The sequence below is a fragment of the Macaca fascicularis genome, chromosome 8, assembly GCF_037993035.2.
Source record: "Macaca fascicularis isolate 582-1 chromosome 8, T2T-MFA8v1.1".
Lineage (NCBI taxonomy): Eukaryota > Metazoa > Chordata > Mammalia > Primates > Cercopithecidae > Macaca > Macaca fascicularis.
The window spans coordinates 36866366-36891502 of NC_088382.1; the positions used below are offsets into that span (position 1 = coordinate 36866366).

General features: G+C 42.4%; 1 long non-coding RNA gene across 1 annotated transcript in view; it reads left to right on the forward strand.

The window, feature by feature from the left end:
• Positions 1-1230: 1230 nt before the first annotated feature.
• The window catches only part of LOC123575104 (uncharacterized), a 65463-nt gene continuing 41556 nt past the window's right edge, over positions 1231-25137 (forward strand). Inside the window, exon 1 of the long non-coding RNA XR_006700233.2 lies at positions 1231-1443. This is a non-coding gene — a long non-coding RNA (uncharacterized lncRNA). The remainder of the gene's footprint in view (positions 1444-25137) is intronic.

Here is a 25137-nt window from a genome sequence, read left to right on the forward strand (position 1 = left end):
GCCCATACTAGAAGCATGAATGGATACACTATGCTGGGGTGAACGGATTACAGATGGAAAAATAAGGCTATGGAAAGATAAAGATAGGGCCAGGTACTGTAGCTCGTGTGCCTGTAATCCCAACACTTTGGCGGACCGAGGTGGGAGGATTTCATGAAGCCAGGAGTTTGAGACCAGCCTAGGGAACATAGTGAGATGGTGTCTCTACAAAAAATAAAGAATTAGCTGGCCATGGTGGCACACACCTGTAGTCCTAGCTACTTGGGAGGGTAAGGTGGGAGGATCACTGGAGCCCAGGAGTTTGAGTCTGCCATGAGTCATGATTGTGCCACTGCACTCCAGCCTGGGTGACTCAAAAAAAAAGATAAAAATAGATTTCAAAATAGTCTTGAAAGAAGTGATTAAATAAATATACAGACAGGGAGGTGTTCAAAAATAGAATGCGGAAAAAAAAAAAAAAAACAAAAACAAGAATGACCATCAATATATGGCATACACTAAAGGTCAATTCTAACTTCTACCATTTAATTATGGGTTGGACTTTATATACATTAGCAAATTCAATCCCATAAATAGATTTAATTAATTCAATTTTACAGTTGAGGAAACAGGTTTAAAGCGCTGGTGGTAAATCCACTCTGAGGTCAGAGAGCTAATGAGTGGAATTTGAGCTTGGATTTCAACCTAGAACTATTTTAAACCAAAGCCTGTGCCTCAAACCACTGTAGTAGACTTGAAGAAAATAGAAAGGTAGTTGTTAAAATGTATTAAGCCCTGCTGTGTGCCAGGCATTTAACAGAAATGGCATGAATCATTCTCAAGTGACTCTCCTGGCTTTGTCCCTTCGGGGATGTGGCTCCCTGTGGCAGGATCTGCGAATGCGCACAAAAGGTTGGGACCCGCCGGGCGCGGTGGCTCAGGCCTGTAATCCCAGCACTTTGGGAGGCTGAGACGGGCGGATCGCGAGGTCAGGAAATCGAGACCATCCTGGCTAACACGGTGAAATCCTGTCTCTACTAAAAATACAAAAAATTAGCCGTGCGTGGTGGCGGGCGCCTCTAGTCCCAGCTACTCCGGAGGCTGAAGCAGGAGAATAGCATGAACCCAGCAGGCGGTGCTTGCAGTGAGCCGAGATTGTGCCACTGCACTCCAGCCTGGGTGACAGAGCAAGACTCCTCTCAAAAAAAAAAAAAAAAAAAGAAAAGAAAGGTTGGGACCAGCAGCCTCTTCAATCTCTGGAGAAGCTCCCTGCTGCTCTGTAATCCTTCCTCCTAAGTAGAGGATAGCGCTTCCTCCCAACCACACCCCAGGTACCGCCATGCCCATCCCTCCTGGGCTGGCTCACCCTGAAATCTGCCGGTGGGTGAAACAGCACTTTCACCTAATGCTTCAGATAGCAGAGGACCGACCGCTGTGACTTTATCTGGCGATGGGCTAAATAAGGTGAGGGGAGGAGGGGCACAGAATGTTCTTCAAGGGTGCCCATTTTCATGTTATTTTTCTAAATCAGCATCTTCCCAGTCCCAAACCTTCTTCAGCTTTTTATTGTTGCCTGTTTAACTCCTGCTTTCCTCCACGTCCTTGCGTGTGCTTTGTGTCAGTTCTTTCAGGCACCAAGCGGGTATTAGTGGGGCTCTTGCTGGCTCTGAATTGTGGAGACAGGCACGCTGGTCTTTTGTGTAGAGTGAGAATCTGGTTTTGCTTCAACTCCACTTCTGTCCTTCACCTTCCCACCAATGCATTCCGCTCCCTTTTCCTGCCGATTTACCTGGGGGTGAAACCATTTTAACACTGTTAATATTAAATATTAGTTTTCTTCTAAGGACCGCACACTGTTGCAAGGAGCAGAAATTCTTTCCATTAGCATAACTTTGTAAGGGAGACTAGTACTCCTCTAGTGGTAATAAAGTTGAATTATTATTTGTGAAACAGGTATAAAACGAATATACAGTAAATCTCAGTATTACAACAACAGCAACAACAACAAGGAGATAGGAAAAAAAATGCCTAAATACACATCTTGAGAAAGACTGAAAAGAAGTATGTCAAATATTAAAAGAGGTAAACTCTAGCCAGAATAGGATTTCAGATAATTTTGTTTGTTTTCGGATAGGGACTTGCTGTGTCACCCAGGCTGGAGTGCAGTGGTACGATCATGGCTCACTGCAGCCTCAACCTCCTGGGCTCAAAGGGTCCTCTTGCCTCAGCCTCCCAAATAGTTGGGATTATAGGGAGGTGCCACCACACTCAGTTATTTATTTATTTTTTTGTATAGATAGGGTCTCTCTATGTTGCCCAGGCTGGTCTTGAACTCCTGGGTTAGGTGACCTTCTCACTTTGGCCTCCCAAATTGCTGGGATTATAGGTGGGAGCCACCATGCTTGGCTAGATTTCAGATAATTTTTTTTTTCTTTTTTGAGACAGGGTCTTACTTTGTCACTCAGGTTGGAATGCAGTGGCATAATCTTGGCTCACTGCAGCCTCAACCTCCCAGGCTCAAGTGATCTTCCTGCCTCAGCCCCCCCAAGCAGCTGGGATTACAGGCGCATGCCACCATGCCCAGCTAAATTTCATATTTTTTTGTAGAGATGGGGGTCTTGCCATGTTGCCCAGGCTGGCCTGGAACTTCTGAGCTCAAGGGATCTGCCCACCTTGGTGTTCCAAAGTGCTGGAATTACAGGCATGAGCCACCATACCCCACCTCAGACCATTTTTAATCTTGTCCTTTAAATTGTCTGTATTTCCCAAATTCTCTGCAATCAGTACATTTTTTTTTTTTTTTTTTTTTTTTTTTTTTTTTTTTTGAGATGGAGTATCGCTCTGTCACCCAGGCTGGAGTGCAGTGGTGCGATATTGGCTCACTGCAAGCTCCGCCACCCAGGTTCATGCCATTGTTCTGCCTCAGCCTCCCAAGTAGCTGGGACTATAGGCACCCACCACCATGCCTGGCTAATTTTTTGTGTTTTTAGTAGAGGCAGGGTTTCACTGTGTTAGCCAGGATGGTCTTGATCTCCTGACCTCGTGATCCACCTGCCTCAGCCTCCCAAAGTGCTGGGATTACAGACATGAGCCACTGTGCCTGGCCATGAATTAATTTTAAAATGTCAGTTTCATGAAATTAGTTGAGACTTTTTTAGTGGCTTCTTATGTGGCCAATTTTAGTAAATGTTCCATACATGCTTGAAAAGAATATATAATTCCTGTTTTGGGATGCAAATTTCTATCTTTATCTCCCTTCTACATAAGTCTTTATTTTTATTTTTTTTTATGTTTTGAGATAGAGTCTCACTCTGTTGCGCAGGCTGGAGTGCAATGGTGTGATCCCGGCTCACTGCCACCTCTGCCTCCCAGTTTCAAGTGATTCTCCTGCCTTAGCCTCCTGAGTAGCTGGGACTACAGGCAGGTGCCACCACACCTGGCTAATTTTTGCAGTTTTGGTAGAGATGGGGTTTCATCATGTTGGCCAGGCTGGTCTCAAACTTCTGACCTCAGGTGATCTGCCTGCCTCAGCCTCCCAAAGTCAAAGTGCTGGGATTACAGGCATGAGCCACCTCACCCAGTCCTAGCTGATTGAAATTTACATACCCTCTTCATAGGGGAGAGGGAGGTGGGGGAAATGTGAGCAATTGTGAAGAGTAATAAATAATTTTCAGGGGAAAAAATGGGCCCAAAGAGCAGACAATAGTTTAAAAATGATTAGGTTAATAAACTAAATGGGGCTGGTAAGTTATGGAAAGGTGAGGGATGGAACTGCACTGTGATCAAAGGTTGTCTTATTATGCAGGTAAAATCTCTTAGGTAATCTCTCAAAGCTGCCCTCAGAAGAATAGATGAGAAGTCTGTCTGAGAATGGTGATGACTTTTATTCTTGTTTCTTCTCTCGTCTCTTCTCTTCTGGTTAATCATTCCTGGTTATTTGATGAGATTCTTAGGGAGGGGGTCTTATTGCATCTTTTTTGGAAGATATTATTCTTATTCAGATAAGAAAATTTCTGAGAGACTCTCCCTGTGCTGGAGGGTGGGTTGGGGGGACAATAAGAGAGGGTTAGGAAGTCCTTTGTTCTAAGGCAGCTTCTGAGGACTTCTCATTTCCTTTAATTCAAAAGTACTCAGCATGCCAAAGCACCATGCTTTGGGGTATCATTCTCTGAACCCCAATATAAGCATCTCCTCTCTACCTTTTTCTCTCTTTCTCTCTTTCTTTCTTTTTTCTCTCTCTTTTCTTTCTTTCTTTCCTTCCTTCCTTCCTTCCTTCCTTCCTTCCTTCCTTCCTTCCTTCCTTCCTTCCTTCCTTCCTTCCTTCCTTCCTTCCTTCCTTCCTTCCTTCCCTTCCTTCCTTCCTTCCTTCTCTCTCTCTCTTTCTCTTTTTGGAGACAGGGTCTCACATTGTCACCCAGGCTGGAGTGCAGTGGTACAATCTTGGCTCACTGCAGCCTTAATCTCCCAGGTTCAAGCGATCCTCTTGCATCAGTCCCCACAAGTAGCTGGTACTACAGGTGACCAGCTATATATATTTCTTTCTTTCTTTCTTTCTTTCTTTTTCAGATTTTATAGAGGCATGGTCTCACTTTGTTGCCTGGGCTGGCCTCAAACTCCTAGACTCAAGCTATCCTCCTGTCCTGGCCTCCCAAAGTATTGGGATTACAGGCATAAGCCACCATGTTCAGCCACCTATTTTTTCTTATATAACTATATCATAATTTTGTTACATAAATATTCAGTGTTTAGAATATTAAAAACTATACAATTGTGGTTGGGCATGGTGGCTTACTCCTGTAATCCTGAGGGAGGCTGAGGCAGGTGGATCACAAGGTCAGGAGATTGAGACCATCCTGGCTAACATGGTGAAACTCTGTCTCTACTAAAAATACAAAAAAATTAGCTGGGCATGGTAGCGGAGAATGGTGTGAACCCAGGAGGCAGAGCTTGCAGTGAGCCGAGATCGAACCACTGCACTCCAGCCTGGGTGACAGAGTGAGACTCCGTCTCAAAAACAAACAAACAAACAAACAAATAAACAAACAAAAAACAATTGTTATTCACAGTTGAATCATGTCATATGCCATGATTTCTTCTCTTGCATAATGTTCTGTCTTCCCATCAGTAAATAATTATTTTTTGTTTGTTTGCTTAATTTTCTTTTTTTTTTTTTTTTTGAGATGGAGTCTCGCTGTGTCTCCCAGGCTGGAGTGCAGTGGCGTGATCTCGGCTCACTGCAAGCTCCGCCTCCCGGGTTCACGCCATTCTCCCGCATCAGCCTCCCAAGTAGCTGAGACTACAGGCGCCCGCCACCACGCCCGGCTAGTTTTTTGTATTTTTAGTAGAGACGGGGTTTCACCATGTTAGCCAGGATAGTCTCGATCTCCTGACCTCGTGATCCACCCGCCTCGGCCTCCCAAAGTGCTGGGATTACAGGCTTGAGCCACCGCGCCCGGCCTGTTTGCTTAATTTTCAATGAATGTCTCAGTAATTCAGTCCCCATATTCTTTCCCAATTGCTTAAATGTTTTCTTGGTAAATATAGTTGTTTTCTTAATATCATTTTTTTTCATTAAGTCCTTTCTGGAGCCTTGTGACTTACCCTCATCTGGACTGGTTGCAGTCTACACTAGTATAAAGCTTGGTCACCCTGGAGATTAGAATCTTTTACTCTCATGCTGGGAATTCTTTTTGCCTCTGAATGTCCTGTTTCCTGGGCCTTCTCTGGTTTTTATTTTTAAGATTTTATTTATTTATCTTTTGGTGTTTCCTGCTTTAGAATAACATTATGCTCAAAAATGCCTAGTATATCCCTAATCAAGAGATCCTTTGTTTTACTTTTTCAGAGAATAAACCTACAATCTTATGCTGGGGTAGGGCAGGACCAGTTGCCTGACTGGGCAGTGATTAGAGATCTGGGGGTTTAATTTAAACAGATTTGCAGATAAGTCTGGGCTTTTAGTCTATCCTTATATGTGCTTCCAGATGTAACAGTGTTGCCAATTCCTGAGCCTTTTGGATATTTCTGTGGTGTAAATCACGTTGATTGTCAATATTCCCCAAGTGACTTTCTTTTTGCTTTTCAGCCTCCAAAATTTTGTTGCTATTAAAAGATTTTTCTGTTCTTTTCATTCTCGTGGAATATATATGTGCACATACATTTATATATGGATACATATATATGGATAATATATGTATATATAGATACTTATATCTCTCTATATAAAATCTACTGTCATTTTTATGAGGTTTCAGGAAGAAACAGAATTAAATGCTTGCTTTTAATATGCTATCTTTAACTGGGAGAGCCAGCTGGTTTTTGAAAACACACAAAAAATGATGGCTATTCTAACTTTTTTCCCACTCAGTATTTATTTAGATTTACCCGCATTTTTAAACAATTCTTTGGCATTTTTATATATATCTTTATACTGTTCATTCCTTGTAGGTTTATTTTTTCTTATTTAGTAGTTCTTTCTGTAAAGGACTATTGTTAGTAAATTCTTAAGTGATTGAATATCTATAATTTTTAATTTTTTTCTGACTTGTGGATGATATTTTGCTGGTGTTTGGAAATTTAGGCTCCCAATTATGTTTTTCAGCACATCAAAGATGTTACCTCATTGTCTTCCAGCATTTAGTTTTGCTGATGAGAAATCTTTTCTTCTGGGGTTCTTACCATTTCTTTATTGTAATCTGCCTTCCCTTTATGTTGGCTGTAGAATTTTCTCATTGTCCTTGTAGAATGCTGGCTTCCCAAATATCATCAGGATAACCTTTTAATATCACAAAGCTGAGTTTATTGTTTATCACAGTAAGTGAGAATGCTAACTTTGCAGAGAGCAACTCTGAGAAGGAATTGCAAGATCTGATTTATTGATATTTTGAAGTTTGGTTTGAGGTGGGTCTTTCAACACATGGACTTCATTAGAATTGAGTAATTATCATCATACAATAGTTTAGAATGTGTAGAAACAGCAAGGTAAGAATTTTGAGAAGAGGAGCTCAAAGAGTCTTGGGATGTAAACTGTATATTGATGCTTTTTGGAGTTGCTGGATCTTTCGATAAGTTTTTACAGTGAACGAGAAAGTTATTTGCAACTTTCACCTTCTTGGACAAGTCTCTTGGGGTAGCAAAGTTACACAAATGAAGACAATGGAATGGTAAAGTCCTGTTAAAGCAGACAGCAAACTATGTAGGTGTAGACAGTTTTGTTTTTTATTTTTCTCCTTTTTACTATTTTTCATTCTGAGCTGAAGGAGAGTCAGTTAGTATTTGGGGTGTGATCAATCCAGTTCCTTGCTGATTTGAGCATCACAATTATGTATTAAGTTTCTGGGAATGACTGGTTCAATCTCCAATATTCTAAAGGTACATGTTTCAACCTTCATTAATATGAAGTTTTCCTGCTGTTTTTTTGGATGATTATTTGTTGACTTATTAGTTGGGACAGCTATTGCACCTCAGCATTTAAGAATCTAGAGATCGCCATCTGAACATTGCAACACAGACAAATGTACTAAACAAAGGATCATGTTCAGAGTTTGTCTTCTACTTCTCATCCAGGAGCCAAGTGTGCCCAAAGTAAATCAAGACCACAGATCACATCCCTAGTCTGAGGATCCCACAAAATCAAATTTGGTGTTATTAGACAAATTACCTAAGTTTTCTGAAAATATTGATTACAGGAAAGATTCCAGAGCTCTGCAGGGTGGTAAGTATCAGGGGAACCTGCCCCCAATATTTCAACGTAGGTTCTTTCTATTTTCCCTAAGTGTCAGCCAGTCTGAGAAATAAAGAGAAAGAGTACAAAGAGAGGAATTTTACAGCTGGGCCGCCAGGGTGACATCACATATCAGTAGGTCTGTGATGCCCACCAGAGCCACAAAACTGGCAGGTTTTTATTAAGACTTCAAAAGGGGAGAGGGTGTATGAACAGGGAGTAGGTCACAAAGATCACATGCTTCACAGGGCAAAAAGGAGAACAAAGAGCACAAGGCAAAGGGTAAAATAAAAAATTCTTGATAAGAGTCTATGTTCAGCTGTGCATATATTGTCTTGATAAACATCTTAAACAACAGAAAACAGGGTTCAAGAGCAGAGAACTGGTCTGACCTCAAATTCACCAGGGTGGGGTATTTTCCCCACCCTAATAAGCCTGAGGGTACTGCAGGAGACGAGGGAGTATTTTAATCCTTTTCTCAACCGACTAAGACAGAGACTCCCAGAGCGGCTGTTTATAGACCTTCCCCCAGGAATGCAGCTCTTTTCCTAGGGTCTTAATTTTCCTTGCTAGGAAAATAATTTAGTGATATCTCTCCTATTTGCACATCCATTTATAGGCTCTCTGCAAGAAGAAAAATATGGCTCTTTTTGCCCGACCCTGAAGGCAGTTAGACATTATGGTTGTCTTCCCTTGTTTCCTAAAATCGCTGTTATTCTGTTCTTTTTCAAGGTGCACTGATTTCATATTGTTCAAACACACATGTTTTACAATCCATTTGTACAGTTAGATACAATTGTTACAGTGGTCCTGAGGTGACATACATCCTCAGCTTACAAAGATAACAGGATTAAGAGATTAAAGACAGGCGTAAGAAATCTTAAGAGTATTATTAGGGAAGTGATAAATGTCCATGAAATCTCCACAATTTATGTTCCTCTGCCATGGCTCCAGCCGGTCCCTCCATTTGGGGGTCCCTGACTTCCAGCAACAGGTAAGTACAACATTCTTCCCCTAAAAGAATAACTATTTCTTATGAGAGGTCAATGTTAAATCTGAATCATCTTCATTTTGCACCCCTGCCTGTTCAATTTCTCCCTTTTTTTCTTCTTGAGGCAGAGTCTCACTGTGTCACCCAGGATCAGCTCACTGCAACCTCCACCTCCCAGATTCAAGCGATTCTTCTGCCTCTGCCTTTTGAGTAGTTGGGATTACAGGCACAAGCCACCATGCCCAGTTAATTTTTGTATTTTTAGTAGAGTCGGGGTTTCACCATGTTTGCCAGGCTGGTCTTGAACTCCCGACCAGAGGTGATCTACCAACCTTGGCCTCCCAAAGTGCTGGGTTTACAGGTGTGAGCCACCATGCCTGACCTCCAATTTCATAAACTTCTCAGGTGAGTACTCCCATAGCCTTGATGGCATTGTCTAACTTCCCTGTCACACTCTAGGATTCACCTTACTTTTCAGGACTATTGTGATGCATGAAGTGAAGAGGTTTGGAGAAGAAAGAAAACAATCCAGAATTCTCCTTAAGTGGGTAGGATTTAGGTTTAAAAATAAAGTCAATATGGACGGACTCAGTGGCTCATGCCTGCAATCCCAGCACTTTGGGAGGCCAAGGCAGGCAGATCACGAGGTCAGGAGTTCGAGGACAGACTGACCAACATGGTGAAACCCTGTCTCTACTAAAAATATAAAAATTAGCCAGGCATTGTGGCGTGTGCCTGTAATCCTGGCTACTCAGGAGGCTGAGTCAGGAGAATCGCTTGAACACGGGAGGCGGAGGTTGGAGTAAGCTGAGATTGTGCCACTGCACTCCTTCCTGGGCAACAGAGCAAGACTCCATCTCAAAATGAATAAATTAATTTAAAAAGTTAAAGTCAATGCTTGGTCTCTCTTCTACTTGAATTAAATAATCTAATGATCTTTTTCTAGAGAAGAAATTGAGCCAAAATGGATCCTAGGTGACATTAGTGTCTCTCCTGAAAGCAGGCATTGGTTGATCAAGGGAATATGTTTCTGTCCAGCTTAAAGAAAATGGTTACTAGGTCTTTGTACCACAAATTCAAGATAGTAATTGGAGGCCACTTAATAATCTATTTTTGGCCAAAATAACCCTACAAGATTATCTAATGGTTGTAACATTCTGACACTGCTCATCAAGGATAGTTTGGCATCAGACAAAGAAATCTGTAGTACCAGGATCATTAGATAGTTTTAAAGCAGAGTTTCTCAAACTTGGCATTATTGACATTTTAGGCCTGGTCATTTCTTGTTGTGGATGTTCCATAATAAAAACTTTGACTGGCCTTTATCCCTGGTTCTGAGAGGAGATATTCTTGAAATTTCAGAATGATAAGTGTATCTTTGTTATGCTAATGGAGTGACTCAGGGTGGGACCCAAGAAAGCTTCAGGATGCAATCTGGTCCCTGGAAAGACCAAACACATAGGCACAGCATTGGTACTTTCAGTTACACAACTCTGTAAAGGAGAGAGGGGTTGGAGATTGAGCTTGATCATGTGGTCAATGATTTAATCTATCATGCCTTCATAATGAAACTCCAGTAAAAACTCTGGACACTGAAGCTCAGAGAAGCTTCCTGATTGGTGGACACATGGATGCAAAGGCGGGGAATGCACTCTATGCTGTGGGGGGAGGGCATGGTAGGTCGTCACTTCTTCCCAGGTCTTGCCCTATGTGTATCCTTTACAATGAAAGTAATTGTAAGTATACCACTTTCCTGAGTTCTGTGACTCATTCTAGTGAATTCCTGAATTTGAGGAGGTTAGGAAAGCCCCTACATTTATAGACAATCAGAAGTGTAGGAAGCCTGGGGACCCCAGATACTGACAGCTCGTGTCTTAAGTGAGAGCAGTCTCATGGAGGACTTTGAATCTAACCTGCAATGTCTTCATTAACTCTGGGTAATTAGTGTCAGAATTGTATGGCAGAACTTCACTTGGAGTTGATGCTGAGTGAGGGGGCTCTCCTATGAATTGTAGGGTGTTTTTCAGCATTCCTGGCTTGAATCTGGGAGATGGAGGTTGTGGTGAACTGAGATCACACCACTGCACTCTAGTCTGCATGACAGAGTGGATCTGTCTCAAAACAAAACAAAACAAAACAATATTAAGAATAGGGGTCTGGCCAGGCGTGGTGGCTTATGCCTGTAATCCGTGTACTTTGGGAGGCTGAGGTGGGCAGGTCACCTGAGGTCAGCAGTTCAAGACCAGCTTGGTCAACATGGTAAAACTCTGTCTCTACAAAAATATAAAAATTAGCCAGGCATGATGGCGGGTGCCTGTAATCCCAGCTACTCAGGAGGCTCAGGTGGGAGAATCAGTTGAACCTGGGAGGCAGAGGTTGCAGTGAGCCAAGATTATGCCATTGCACTCCATCCTGGGCCACAGAGTGAGACTCCATCTCAAAAAAAAAAAAAAAAAAAAAAAAAAAAAGAATAGGGGTCTAATGCATAAATAGGTGAAAACAGCCTCAAATCAGCAACAGAGAAAAGAAGAGATGTAGGAAAACAGAAAACAAAAGAATGTAGATTAAAGAGTAGCAATCTGTGGTCTTAGTGCATGGACCTCAGGTGGGAATGCCTACATCCCCCACAGTTGTCTTGCTGGTTGAATGTTATCTCTTCCCAAAGACTGTATGTTTCTGCAGGTTCCTAAGAATGCTCAGGTTAAGGTCTCTGATAAAGACAGTCTTCCAAGAACTCAGGGATAGTTTATGTTTCTTTAGTTGAGAGACAGCCTTCTTAGTTCTCTATTGCTGCTGTAACAAATTCTCATGAGCTTATGGCTTAAAATAATACATGTTTATTTTGCTACATTTCTAGAGGTCAGAAATCTAAAATCAGTCCAGGGAATGCATTCCTTCTGGAGGTCTTAGGAGGCAATCTGCTTGCTTGCCTGTTCTGGCTTCTGGAGGCCACCTGTATTCCTTGGCTCATGATCCATTCCTTCATTTTAAAGCCAGCCATGTGGTATTTTCAAATACTTCTCTTTTTCTGCTTCTCTCATCACATTGCATTTTCTTTATTTGTGAAACTCCTGTTTCCTTCTTATAAGGATGCTTGTAAATACATTGGTTCCACCTGGAAAATCCAAAATCATCTTTCTATCTCAAGGTAATTAATCTTAATATAATTATAATATAATATATATTATATTATATTAATATTATAATATAATATAAGCTTAATTATATCTTCATAGTCCCCCTTTTCACAAAAAGTAACAAATTCACAGATTTCTGGATTTAGGATGTAGTCATCTTGGGGGTGGCTCAGACATGAAATGGAGGATCAGCATCTTACAGTTTTGCTGCTGTGCTAGTTGTTAACAGCATCTGATAGGGTCATTTCCACCATGGTTTAAGGGCTGTTTTTCTCTGAAGTCTGTTCCAATAAACCAGGTCTCCAGATTTTTTTTTTTTTTTTTTTTTTTTTTTTGAGATGGAGTCTTGTTCTGTCACCCAGGTTGGAAAGCAGTGATGCGATCTCGGCTCACTGCAACCTCCCCCTCCCTCCTGGGTTCAAGCGATTCTTCTGCCTCAGTGTCCCGATTAGCTGGGATTACAGACGCCCGCCACCATGCCTGGCTAATTTTTGTGTTTTTAGTAGAGATCAGGTTTCTTCATGTTGGCCAGGCTGGTCTCAAACTCCTCACCTTTGGTGATCCTCCTGCCTCAGCCTCCCAAAGTGCTGGGATTACAGGTGTGAGCCGCCACGCCCAGCCCAGGTCTCCAGATTTTAAGTCATGCAAGGGTTGTTTAGGATAATGTTGAAGAACAGCTTCTCCTACCTATTGATGATAAAAATGGGTGTATTGTACCAGTCCCTTAAAATAGTTGACCATGTCTTCTTGGAACAGGGTGATATCTACATTTAGAGGTAAACTTTCTAGACTTCCAAGCCAGCCTGTTACTAACTCATGGGTAAAGAGTTGCTAAACCCCAGAAACAGTTGATCTCATTATCAATAAAGCCAATGGCAATACCTTAGGCCACAGAAGTTTGAGAGTCTTGAAGAATTTTGGTAATTTGAGTTTTAGAATTTCATTATTTCTTTCTATCTTTCCTGAATATTGGGAGTGATATGGACAGTGAAGTATCTGAATGTGTCAGGGCTCTGTAAAGCTCTTTAATAACTGTCCCAGTAAAATGAATACCTCTATCACTAGAAAGATAGAATCCCCCTGGTTGGAAAGACCATATCAAGTATTTTTTCTTTCCTCTCTGCAATTTCTCTCTATCCCATCTAGGCTTTCTAAAGATTTTGACAATGACTCACAACTAAGAGCAAGATAAGAGCTTAAAATCAACCATAAGAACTTTTTTTGTGTTCAAAGAAAAGTTTAATTTTAAGAGGCAATTGAGTTTTGAGGGTTGCTGGCCAGCTGAGGAAAAAAAGGGGAACAGATAAGAGAAAAAGATAGGGGCAGAGGGAAGTTTAAAGAACATAAGATGCAGGATAAGGAATAGTACCATAAAGACTCTTCAGTTTTGAGTTGTGATTTAAAGAGAAAGATCATTTTAAGTTTTCATTTTTTCCTCTTGGCCGGCCAAGAAATCACTTCAGGAAGCTATTTTGGAATTTGAATTTTTCCCTTCCCTCCCCTACCCTCCCCTCTCCTCCCCTCCCCTCCCCTCCCCTCCCCTCCTCTCCCCTCCTCTCCCCTCCTCTCCCCTCCCCTCCTCTCCCCTCCCCTCCTCTCCTCTCCCCTCCTCTCCTCTCCCTTCACCTCCTCTCCCTTCCTTTCTCCTTCCTTCCTTCTTCCCTCCCTCCCTCCCTCCCTCCCTCCCTCCCTTCCTTTCCTTCCTTCCTTCCTTCCTTCCTTCCTTCCTTCCTTCCTTCCTTCCTTCCTTCCTTCCTTCCTTCTTTCCTTCTTTCTTTCTTTCTTCTTTCCTTTCTTTCCTTTCTCTCTTTCTCTCTCTCTCTCTCTTTCTCTCTTTCTCTCTTTCTCTTCTTTCTCTCTCCTTCCTTCCTTCCTTCCTTCCTTCCTTCCTTCCTTCCTTCCTTCCTTCCTTCCTTCCTTCCTTCCTTCCTTCCTTCCTTCCTTCCTTCCTTCCTTCCTTCCCGGAGTACAGTGGTGAGATCTCGGCTCACGGCAACCTCCGCCTTCTGAGTTCAAGCAATTCTCTTGCCTCAACCTCCTGAGTAGCTGGGATTACAGGCAGGTGCCACCATGCCAAGCTAATTTTTGCATTTTCAGTAGAGATGGGGTTTCGCCATGTTTGCCAGGATGGTCTCAAACTCCTGACCATGGGTGATCTGCCCGCCTCCACTGCACTCCAGCCTGGGCGCCAGAGTGAGACTCCATCTCAAAAAAAAAAAAAAAAAAAAAAAAAGAAAGTGAAAAACAGAATGGTTGCATAGGTACTCAAAATATAGTTTCTACTGAATGTGTATTGCTTTCACACCATTGTAAAATTGAAAAATCCTATGTTGAACCATTGTAAGTTGGTGACTGTATATATACACGTTTATATGTATATAAATCACATATACTTATGTGATTTACATATATTTATGTAAATATATGTGATTTATTTCTAATTTTCTTCTGTTATGAGACATATGCTCGCAAATATACACTTATTTTTGAAACTAACTTGCAGATGCCAAAATACTTTCTTTCTTTTTTTTTTTTTTTTAAGATGGGGTCTTGTGAGATGCCCAGGCTGGCCTTAAACTCCTGGGCTCAAGTGATACTCCTGCTTCAACCTTCTGAGTAACCAGGATTATAAAATAAGCCACCATGCCTGGCCACATTAATTCTTTTTTAAATGTCATGATCGCTAATTAGAACTGTTTTTTTGTTTTTGTTTTTGTTTTTTTTTTAGAGACAGGGTCTCACTCTGTCCCCCAGGCTGGAGTGCAGTGGTGCAGCCATATAGTTCACTGCAAACTCAAACTCCTGGTTTTAAGCACTCTTGCCTCAGTCTCCCAAATAGCTGGGACTATAGGCACGTGTCATAGCACCCAGCCCAAAATACTTTCATCCCAAATACCCTATTATGTATCTCCTAAAAAAAACCACATTCTCATATATAACCACAATGGCACTATGACCCCTAAGGAAACTGACAATAATTCCTTAATCTTTTTTATTGCAGTCCTTTTTTTTTTTCTTTTTGAGACAGAGTCTCTCTCTGTCGCCTAGGCTGGAGTGCAGTGGCACGATGTCAGCTCACTGCAACCTCTGTCTTCCAATTCAAGTGATTCTCCTGAAAGAAAGAAAGAAAGAAAGAAAGAAAGAAAGAAAGAAAGAAAGAAAGAAAGAAAGAAAGAAAGAAAGAGAAAGGAGGGGAGGGGAGGGGGCGGAAGGGGAGGGGAGGGGACGGGAGGGGAGGGGAGGGGACGGGAGGGGAGGGGAGGGGACGGGAGGGGACGGGAGGGGAGGGGAGGGGAGGGAAGGGAAGGGAAGGGAAGCCTCTTGAGTAGCTGGAATTACAGGCATGTGCCACCATGACCAGCTAATTTTTTGTATTTTTAGTACAGACGAGGTTTCACCATGTTGGCCAGGCCGGTCTCAAACTTCTGTCCTCAAGTGATCTGCCCGCCTTGGTCTCCCAAAGTGCAGGGATTACAGGCATGAGCCACTGCGCCCGGCCCTTTTGAATTCAGAATATAATCTCTCTACCATGTTCCTCTTCCATTACATTGACTTATTAGATATAAGAGGCCTGTTGTCTTAAAGGATGTCCCATATACGTGTCTTGTTTGTTTCATCATAGTGTCATTTGCATTTCTTCTCTACTCTTGTGTTTTCTGTAAACTGAGTTATGTCAAAACTGAAGTCTTTGTCAGGTCATTTGTGGGTTTCCATTTCTTGTTACTGGTGCTTTAGTTTAAACATTTGGTGGTGTCATGTTTCCCTGATTATTTGAGTTTCTATGGCCATGTGTTTGTGTCTGCACATTTGAAGAAACAGGCACCTACTCTGATCTTTTCTTTTTTTTTGAGACAGAGTCTCGCTCTGTTGCCCATGCTAGAGTATAGTGGTGTGATCTTGGCTCACTGCAACCTCCACCTTCTGGGTTCAAGCAATTCTCATGCCTCAGCCTCCCAGGTGGCTGGAATTATAGGCATGTGCCACCATGCCTGACTAATTTTTGTATTTCTAGTAGAGATTGGGTTTTGCCATTTGGCCAGGCTGGCCTCAAACTTCTGGCCTCAAGTGATCCACCTGCCTTGGCCTCCCAAAGTGCTGGGATTACAGGCGTGAGCCACCGCGCTCACCCACCTATTTTGATCTTTATAGGCTGACTTTGTTAGGAAAAGCCCTTTGCTAGTCAGCCTGTCCAGAGTTTCTTGGTGGGCCATCATGGCAGGCTTACTGCTGGAGGCCTAAGCCAGGCTGGTGTGGTATCTGGGTCCACCTGGGCATCATGCTTGGGTCTGTGGGGTTGGGCCTGGAACCTGGGTCTGCTGTGTCAACTGATTCTCCGAGGTTGGGCCTGGAGCCTAGATCTGCAGGGACAGGCCTGGATCCTGGATCGATGGGTGCTGACCTGAAGTCTGAGTCCACAGAAGCTGACTTGCCACCAAAGTGGGTCTTGAGCCTTAGTGTGTAAGGGCTGGCCAGGCACTGGGATAGGCTTGGTGTCCAAAGCCATAAGGATGTTTCTGGAGTCTGAGCCTGTGGGGGCACACCTAGGTCTTGGATCCATGGAGGCCAGCCTAAAGCCTGGGTCTGCAGGGTCTAGTGTAGAGCCTAGGTTTGCAGGTGCTGGCCTGGTGCCTGGGTCTGCAGTAGCCAGCCTGGAGTCTGAGACCACAGGGCTGTGCTGAGGTGGGCCTGGGGGCTGGGTCTACAGGAGCAGGCTTGTGTCCTGGAGCCACAGGGGCTGGCCTTGAGCTTCGGTCTCAAATCTCCATTTATTAGAGCCTGTTATATAATATGGCATTAGCTTAGGCATTGTATTTTGCATGTAGTAGACTTTTAGTGATGTTTTATTACTTACCCTCCCCAGTCTTCTTTATTCATAATGCAGATTGCAAGGATTAGAAAAATCTCTGATCACTGAAAAAGAGCTTAAATAATTTGTAATTTGGCTACAGAAGAAAATATTTGAGGGAAATTTAGAGATTAAGAATTTTAAAAAAGTTTATGATAGGCCGGGTGTGATGGCTTACGCCTGTAATCCCAGCACTTTGGGAGGCTAAGGTGGGCGGATCACAAGGTCAGATCGAGACCATCCTGGCCAACCCATCTCTACTAAAAATACAAAAATTAACTGGGCGTGGTGGAGCACACCTGTAGTCCTAGCTACTTGGGAGGCCAAGCCAGGAGAATCACTTGAACCCAGGGGGTGGAGGTTGCAGTGAGCCGAGATCGTGACAGCAACACTGCACTCCAGCCTATCGACAGAGAGAGACTCCGTCTCAAAAAAAAAAAAAAGTTTATGATAGTGGTCTTTATCTTTGATGAAGTCAGATATACTTCCTTATTAAAGTGTAACAATAGATTAAAAAAAGACTTCAAGCAGTGTTTGTTACAAAATGTTTCTAGCACGCTCTCTCTCTCTGTGTATGTGTGTGTCTATATATATATACACATACATATTTGAGACACAGTTTTGCTCTTGTCATCCAGGCTGGAGTGCAATGGCATGGTTTCAGCGCACTGCAACCTCCACTGTCCCAGTTAAAGTAATTCTCCTGCTTAGCCTCCAGAGTGGCTGGGATTACAGGCATGCAACACCACACCTGGCTAATTTTATATTTTTAGTAGAGATGGAGTTTCACCATGTTGGCCAGGCTAGTCTTGAACTCCTGACCTCAGATGATCTGCCTGCCTTGGCCTCGAAAGTGCTGGGATTACAGGAGTGAGTCACTGTGCTTGGCCTATATTTTTACTTAATAGATAAATGGTACAGCTTCAAGCCATGATTAATTTTCACCAATCTGTAATAGTTTCACTTCTATCATACATCTGGTTGGCAGTCTCAGTGATATCATTAGGGCTTTTCCATATTTGTGATTCCACATTCAAAACAGGTCACGAAAGTTAAATTAGCTAAATTTTAATTATTCATGGGAGAGGAAAAGTTTGGGATTAAATGTATAGCAGATTAAAGATCTTTATAATGGCCACATTCTTTACCAGGGATCTTGAGAAATTGTATCTCATGAACTCATTGGGATACTTCTAGCTAGAGATAGTGAAAGGTTGGTGAAATGTATATGCAAGTTCCTTGTACTATTTTTGCAATTTTTCTGCAAATTTGAAATTATTTCATCATAAAATGTTAAAAATAAAGACTGCTGGGTCCGGTGGCTCAGGCCTGTAATCCCAGCACTTTGGGAGGCTGAGGTGGGGGGATCATCTGAGGTCAGGAGTTCGAGACCAGCTTGGCCATCATAGTGAAATGCCATCTCTACTAAAAATATAAAAAATTAGCTGGGCGTGGTGGCGGGTGCCTGTAATCCCAGCTACTCAGGAGGCTAAGGCAGCGGAATCGCTTGAACCCGGGAGGTAGAGGTTGCAGTGAGCCAAGATTGAATAAATAGATAAATAAAGACTCTAGGTTGGGTGTGGGGACTTATGCCTGTAATCCTAGCACTTTGGGAGGCAGAGGCAGGAGGATCACTTGAGCTCAGAAATTCGAGGCCAGGCTGGGCAACAAAGTGAGACCCCCATCTCTACAAAAAAAAAAATTAAAAATTAGCTGGGCATTGTGGTGCATGCCTGTGGTCCCAGCTACTCAGGAGGCTGAGGTGAGAGGATTGCTTGAGCCTGGGAAGTCAAGGCTGCAGTGAGCTGTGATTGTGACACTGCATTCCAGCCAGGTGACAGAGGGAGACCTTATTTAAAAAAAAAAAAAAATGACTCTGGTGCCCAAAATAAATGAAATAGATACATTGAGTATATTGCATATATTGTATATTTCTATTTGGGTACCACACATGTATTATTATTAATGTATTTTATTTATATGTTCTTATCAGAACATAGTTACCTTTTTCTGGCTGGGCACGGTGGCTCACGCCTGTAATCTTAGCACTTTGGGAGGCCAAGATGGGTAGATCACTTGAGGTCAGGAGTTTGAGACCAGCCTGGCCAACATGGTGAAATCCCATCTCTACTAAAAATACACAAATTAGCTGGGCATGGTGGTGGGGCCTGTAATCCCACTACTCAGGAGGCTGAGGGAGGAAAATCACTTGAACCTGAGAGGCAGAAGTTGCAGTGAGCCGAGATTGTGCCATTGCACTCCAGCCTGGGCGACAGAGTGAGATTCCATCTCAAAACACACACAAGCGTGCACACACACACACGAACATAGTTACCTTTTTCTGGATATAATTCCAACACTATTGGTTTATCCTTCTAAGTCTATAGGAGATTAGGGCTAGGTGCAATGGCTCACGCCTGTAATCCCGGGACATTGGAAGGTAGAGGCAGGAGGATAGTTTGAGGCCAGGAATTCGATACCAGCCCTGGCAATTTAGGGAGACCCTGCCTCTACAAAAATTTTTTAAAAAATTAGCCGTCGTGGCACGTGCCTGTAGTTTCAGCTCTTCGGTAGGCTGAGGTTGGAGGATTGCATAGGTTGCAGTGAGCCGTGATTGTGCCATTGCACTTCAGCCTAGCTGACAAAGCAAGACCCTGTCTCAAGGAAAAAAAAAATGTAGGAGATTAAAGGAAGCAAATCAGAAATCTGGAGAGGTGGTATTTAGCAATCTATAGAAATGGAAGTTGCAGGAAAAGGGAGAGATCTAAGAACTAAAAAATGGTAGAAATAATTATAAATCCTTCAGTACCTCCTGGGGCATTGCTGTTTTACAGCATTGCAAACTAATGGAATAAATGAGTTAATACTGATTAATTTATATACGTAAAGCAATTAGAACAGTATCTGGCATATGGTAAGCACAAAATAAATATTAGCTATTATTTGTTTATTATGATATTTTTGTGTTGTCACCCAAAGGGTAAATTCAGCTCTTTTATTTCTAAGAAGGCAATAAACTGTGTAATATGTTGTGCTGGATGAACTGTTGAAGGAGATAATGAAACCGCAGTGCCTCCCACGTACCCGTGAGAAACACAGACCCACTGTTCCCCGCTTTCCACCTCCCCGCCCCCAGTCTTAGTTGCTATTGCTTATGGAGTGTGTTCTGCTGGGAACTTGTCCCGGTGGCTAGAATATTTTCTTTTCTTTTTTTATTTATGTGTTTAATTTTATTTGTTTAATTTTTTTTTTTTTTTTTTTTTTTTTAGAGACGGGGTCTTTCTCTGTCACCCAGGTTGGAGTGCAGTGGTGCAGTAGCTCACTGCAGCCTCAAATTCCTGGGCTCAAGCAGTCCTCCTGCCCCAGCCTCCTGAGTAGCTGGGACTACAGGCATGCACCACCATCTACCATGCCCAGCTAATTGGTTTTTTTTTTTGAGAGCCAGGGTCTCGCTCTGTTTCCCAGGCTGGCCCAGAACTCCTGGGCTTAAGCGATCTTTGTGCCTTGGCCTCCCAAAATGTTGGGTTTACAGGTGCGAGCCACCACGCCCAGCTCCAGTAGCTAGAATAGCCATGTGGATAAAGGTGGGCGCCGTGGCTCACCATAGAAGGTAGCCATATAAATAGACAATTCCAAATGGTTTCACAGCAACAGAGGTAGACAGAGGTGAGAAAAGGGGATAAAGGAAAGAGTGGAAATGGATGGTAGAGAAGCACGTCCTTAGCTATCTAGAAGTCTCAGCTATCCACAGTGAATCATTTCCTTAAAGTTCAGCTGGCATCTATAACTTCTTTTTAATAATGGAATGAAAGGTTTTGTTGCTGGAAAGGGAATCTCAGAGCATAGGAAAGCAGAAGTCGAGAAAGTAACACTGTTTGAACATTAGTTCCAGGCCTTTTTCACTGCCTGTGACAAATCACTTAATCTCACTGGGCCTTAATTCCTCTCCTATAAATGGAGAATTAATATTCCACCAGGCCCTGTTGATGTCTCGGGGCTGTTATGAGACTCATGGATCACACACACGCACACGCAGGCATGCACACACATCCTAAAGTGCTATGCAAATTGAGGGGTTATGGCTGGGTGTGGTGGCTCACGCCTGTAATCCCAGTACTTTGGGAAGCCCAGGTGGACAGATCACCTGAAGTCAGGAGTTCGAGACCAGCCTCGCCAACATGGTGAAATCCTGTCTGTACTACAAATACCAAAATTAGCAGGCGTGGTGGCACGCACCTATAATCCCAGCTACTTGGGAGGCTGAGGCAGGAGAATCACTTGAACTTGGGAGGGGGAGGTTGCAGTGAGCCGAGACTGCACTGCTGCACTCCACCCTGGGTGACAGAGTGAGACCCTGTGTCAAAAAACAAACAAATCAAATTGAAGTGGTTATTTTGAAGGTGAGTGGTGGGGTTCAGTAAGCCTGTCCCAGGCTCTTCCAAAATTACCCCACAATGGCAGTAAAGCATATTTATTAAGAGCATGTGCTTTGGAGTCAGATACCTGAGTGTGAATCCTGGCACTCTGCCTGAGTGTCTCTAAATCTCAGTTTGTTCATTTAGACTGTGATATGACTTCTTGTGATGATTAAATAAAATAAAATATGTAAATCGTTTATTGTTACCAGAAAGGGGTCCGGATCCAGACCCCAAGTAAGGGTTCCTGGATCTTGCACAAGAAAGAATTCGGGGCAAGTCTGTAGACTAAATGAAAGCAAGTTTATTAAGAAAGTAAAAGAACAAAAGAATGACTACTCCATAGGCAGAGCAGCAGCTTGGGCTGGTGGACTAAGAACACTTACAGTTATGTCTTGATTGTATGTTAACAGGGGGTGGATAATTCATGAGTTTTCAGGGAAAGGTGTGGGCTATACCCAGAACTGAGGGTTTCTCCCTCTTTTAGACCATATAGAGTTTATATGCTAGTACTATAGCATAGTACTTTTAGAATGCTAATGTACTATAATTAGCATATGAGCAGTGAGGATGACCAGAGGTCACTCTTGTCATCATCTTGGTTTTGGTGGGTTTTGCCAGCTTCTCTACTATGAACTGTTTCATCAGCAAAGTCTTCGTGACCTGTATTTTGTGCTGACCTCCTATTTCATCCTGTGACTAAGGATGCCTTAACATCCTGGGAATACAGCCCAGTAGGTCTCGGCCTTATTTTTACCCAGCTCCCATTCGAGATGGAGTTCCTTTGGTTCAAACACCTCTGGCATTACCACAGCACCTGGTTCATAATAAGCACTCAACAAATGACTATTTTGATTATCCCACTGTGTGTAAAGTATATACTAACCTTGTCCTCATGAAAACTTTGTTCATTCACTCCTTTATTTTTTGTGTGTGGTGTGTATCATGTCTTGAGTCTCCTTTCATTTAAGTTGACATAAAGGAAGTGAGGCAAGTATTAGGAATAATTTGAAGAGGTCGTCTATGGTGACCACATTTTCTGAACTAAGAATCTGAATGTATTATCTGACAAAGGCATGAGTGTATAGAAGAAGATAATGAGACAAGGTCTTTGAAATTGGGTTGACTTAGAAAATCTGGGACTTGTTGGAGGGATGAATGAACAGGAAGAAAGAAAGAAAGCAGGGAAGGATGGGGGAGAGAGAGAGAGAGAAAGAGAGAAAAGAAGGAAGGAAAAAGGGTTGGAGGAAAGAAAAAGAGACCCAGGAGGAATTCACCTCTCAGCCACTGGAGGCTGCTCTGGTTTTTCGTATTAAGTGGCTCTGTATAGCAGTTTACTAGCCAGGAAATCTCACACACAACACTAAAGAGCCCAAATATGAGGAAAACGTGATCACCAAAAGAGGAAACCATAGAGTCAGAGCTATTAGTCCCTGGTAGGAGAAGGATGGATGGATGGATCATGAAGAAGGGATCTCCTTTGAGGACTAAACTGTTATTTCTGAAAGTCTGGTGAGGAAGTAGGTGGGCTAAACCACAGGACATCTGAACTTTATAGAACTCAGATTTCCTCCTAATTAGAGAGCATAACAGGAAGGTAAATACCTCTGGGGAAGAGGTGTCAAATTCACATGGAGGTACAAATGACTAACATCAGGCCCTTTCCTGAAAGTGAACTTTTATGGGACAGAGGAAGGAAATAAATGTTTCCTCCTATTTACTTTTTTATTTTTGCATCTTCCATGAGATCCAAAAACGTTTCCTTCTAAAAGCGTTTCTAATTATTAACCTTTCTATTATGGAAACAATGAACAAAATAAATAAAGAATATATATTACTCTTATTCCCACAAGGCAAAGATAACTTCTGCTGACTTGGTGAATTTATTTTCAGTTTTAAGGTTTGACACTGGAGGTATAGAATAAATTTATAAGACAAAATATTTGGAAACCATATTAATTTTTAAACTCTAGAATATTAAATATTCATTGTTTTGAATTTAGCAAATGCATAAAAACACAATAAGACAATTTTAAAAAATCATCCCAAATCCCAACACTTAGAGATAGACATAATTATATTTTGCTGTTTTGCTTTCCATTTGTCCCTGTGCATACACAGATACACACATATTTTTATGAAAATTAGAATCATAGTGTATGTAACTATTTTGTAACCTTCCTTTTTTTCTGCTTAAGAGTATTTCATGACTATTGCTCCATTTACTAAATATTTTTTAATATGAACCGTTTTAAGCAGTTGCATATTATTTTGTTGTGTGAATGTATTGTCATGTAACCAATTAGAAAGGGACATTTTAAAAATTGCAAGGAAAGAAGTTATTTTCTAATACCCTTAAGCAATTTGGAAAAAAACATTTAAATCCACACAATTATAAAATTCTTATTTGTCTACAAAAGAAGATTCAATAAAGCAACTGAAGTAGGAGACAATGAAAATAAAAATAAAACAAAGCAAAATAAAAAAATAAAAAAAGAAAGCAAAACAAAAAGACAGCACGATCTTATAATTTTTCACATGAAGTCTATAATTTAGTTTTCTGTTAACTCAAATGAATCTACCTAGTGAGACTAAACCAGAGGGGCTTCCATGTCAGCATGTATCCTACAAGGGCTCCAACTCAATCTGCTCCAAACCCAAACTGATTTCATTTTGCTCTGCTATATCATCAGGAATGTTTCTCCCTTTCCTTCAGTTGCCTTATTCTAAAACCTAAACTCAGGCTCCCTTGGTTCCTTCTTTACCCCCACCTGATTCAGTGTATTGAACCAAATTACTAAGGTATCATTTCCTTACTTCTAGTCTTTCAAACCACCTCTCTCCTTCACCATCACTGTCACTCCTTGGGTGGTCCCTCCTCATTTCCTTATTTTTATTATGTTTATTAAGACGGAGTCTCACTCTGTCGCCGAGGCTGGAGTGCAGTGGCACGATCTCAGCTCACTGCAACCTCCACCTCCTGGGTTCAAGCAATTCTCCTGCCTCAGCGTCCTGAGTAGCTGGGACTACAGGCACGTCGCACCATGCCTGGCTAATTTCTGTATTTTTAGTAGAGATGAGATTTTGCCATGTTTGCCAGGCTGGTCTCAAATTCCTAACCTCCAGTGATCCACCCACCTAGGTCTCGCAAAGTGCTGGGATTACAGGCGTGAGCCACCATGCCAGGCCCTCCATTTTGTTTTTAAATTTTTTATTTTTTGTAGAGATGGGGTCTCACTATATTGCCCAGGCTGGTCTTGAACTCCTGGGGCTCAAGCAGTCCTCCCTCTTTGGCCTCCTAAAGTGCTGGGATTACAGGTGTAAGCCATCACACCTAGCTTCCTACTCAGTAGTTTGAATTTACTCCAGGCCAGGTGCGGTGGTTTGCGCCTGTAATCCAGCTCTCTGGGAGGGCAAGGCGGGTGGATCACATAAGCTCAGGAGTTTGAGACCAGCCTGGGAAACATGGTGAAACCCTGTGTCTACCAAAGATACAAAAATTAGCTGGGCATTGTGGTGCACGCCTGTGGTTCCAGCTACTCGGGTGACTGAGGTGACAGGATTGCTGGAACCTGGAAGTTGAGGTGGCAGTGAGTCATGATGATACCACCGCACACCAGCCTGGGTGACAGAGTGAGACCCTAACTTGAAAATAAATACATGAATAAATAAATAAGTGAATTTACTGCAAATGTATTTTGTACATTACTGAGTAGTGACTTTTTATTTTTAACTAATTTTTTTGAGGCAGGGTCTTGCTCTGTTGCCCAGCCTGGAGTGTAGTGGTACAATCATAGCTCACTGCAGCCTCAAGCTCCTGGGTTCAAGTGATCATCTTGCCTTGGCCTCCTGAGTAGCTGGGACTACAGTTGCGTATCACCTGGCCCAGCTAATTTTTTAAAATTATTTTTTGTACAACTGCTCAGGAGGCTGAGGCAGGAGGATTGCTTGAACTTAGGAGGCGGAGGTTGCAGTGAGCTGAGATCATGACACTTCTCTCCAGCCTGGGCAACAGAGCAAGACTCCATCTAAAAAAAAAAATATTT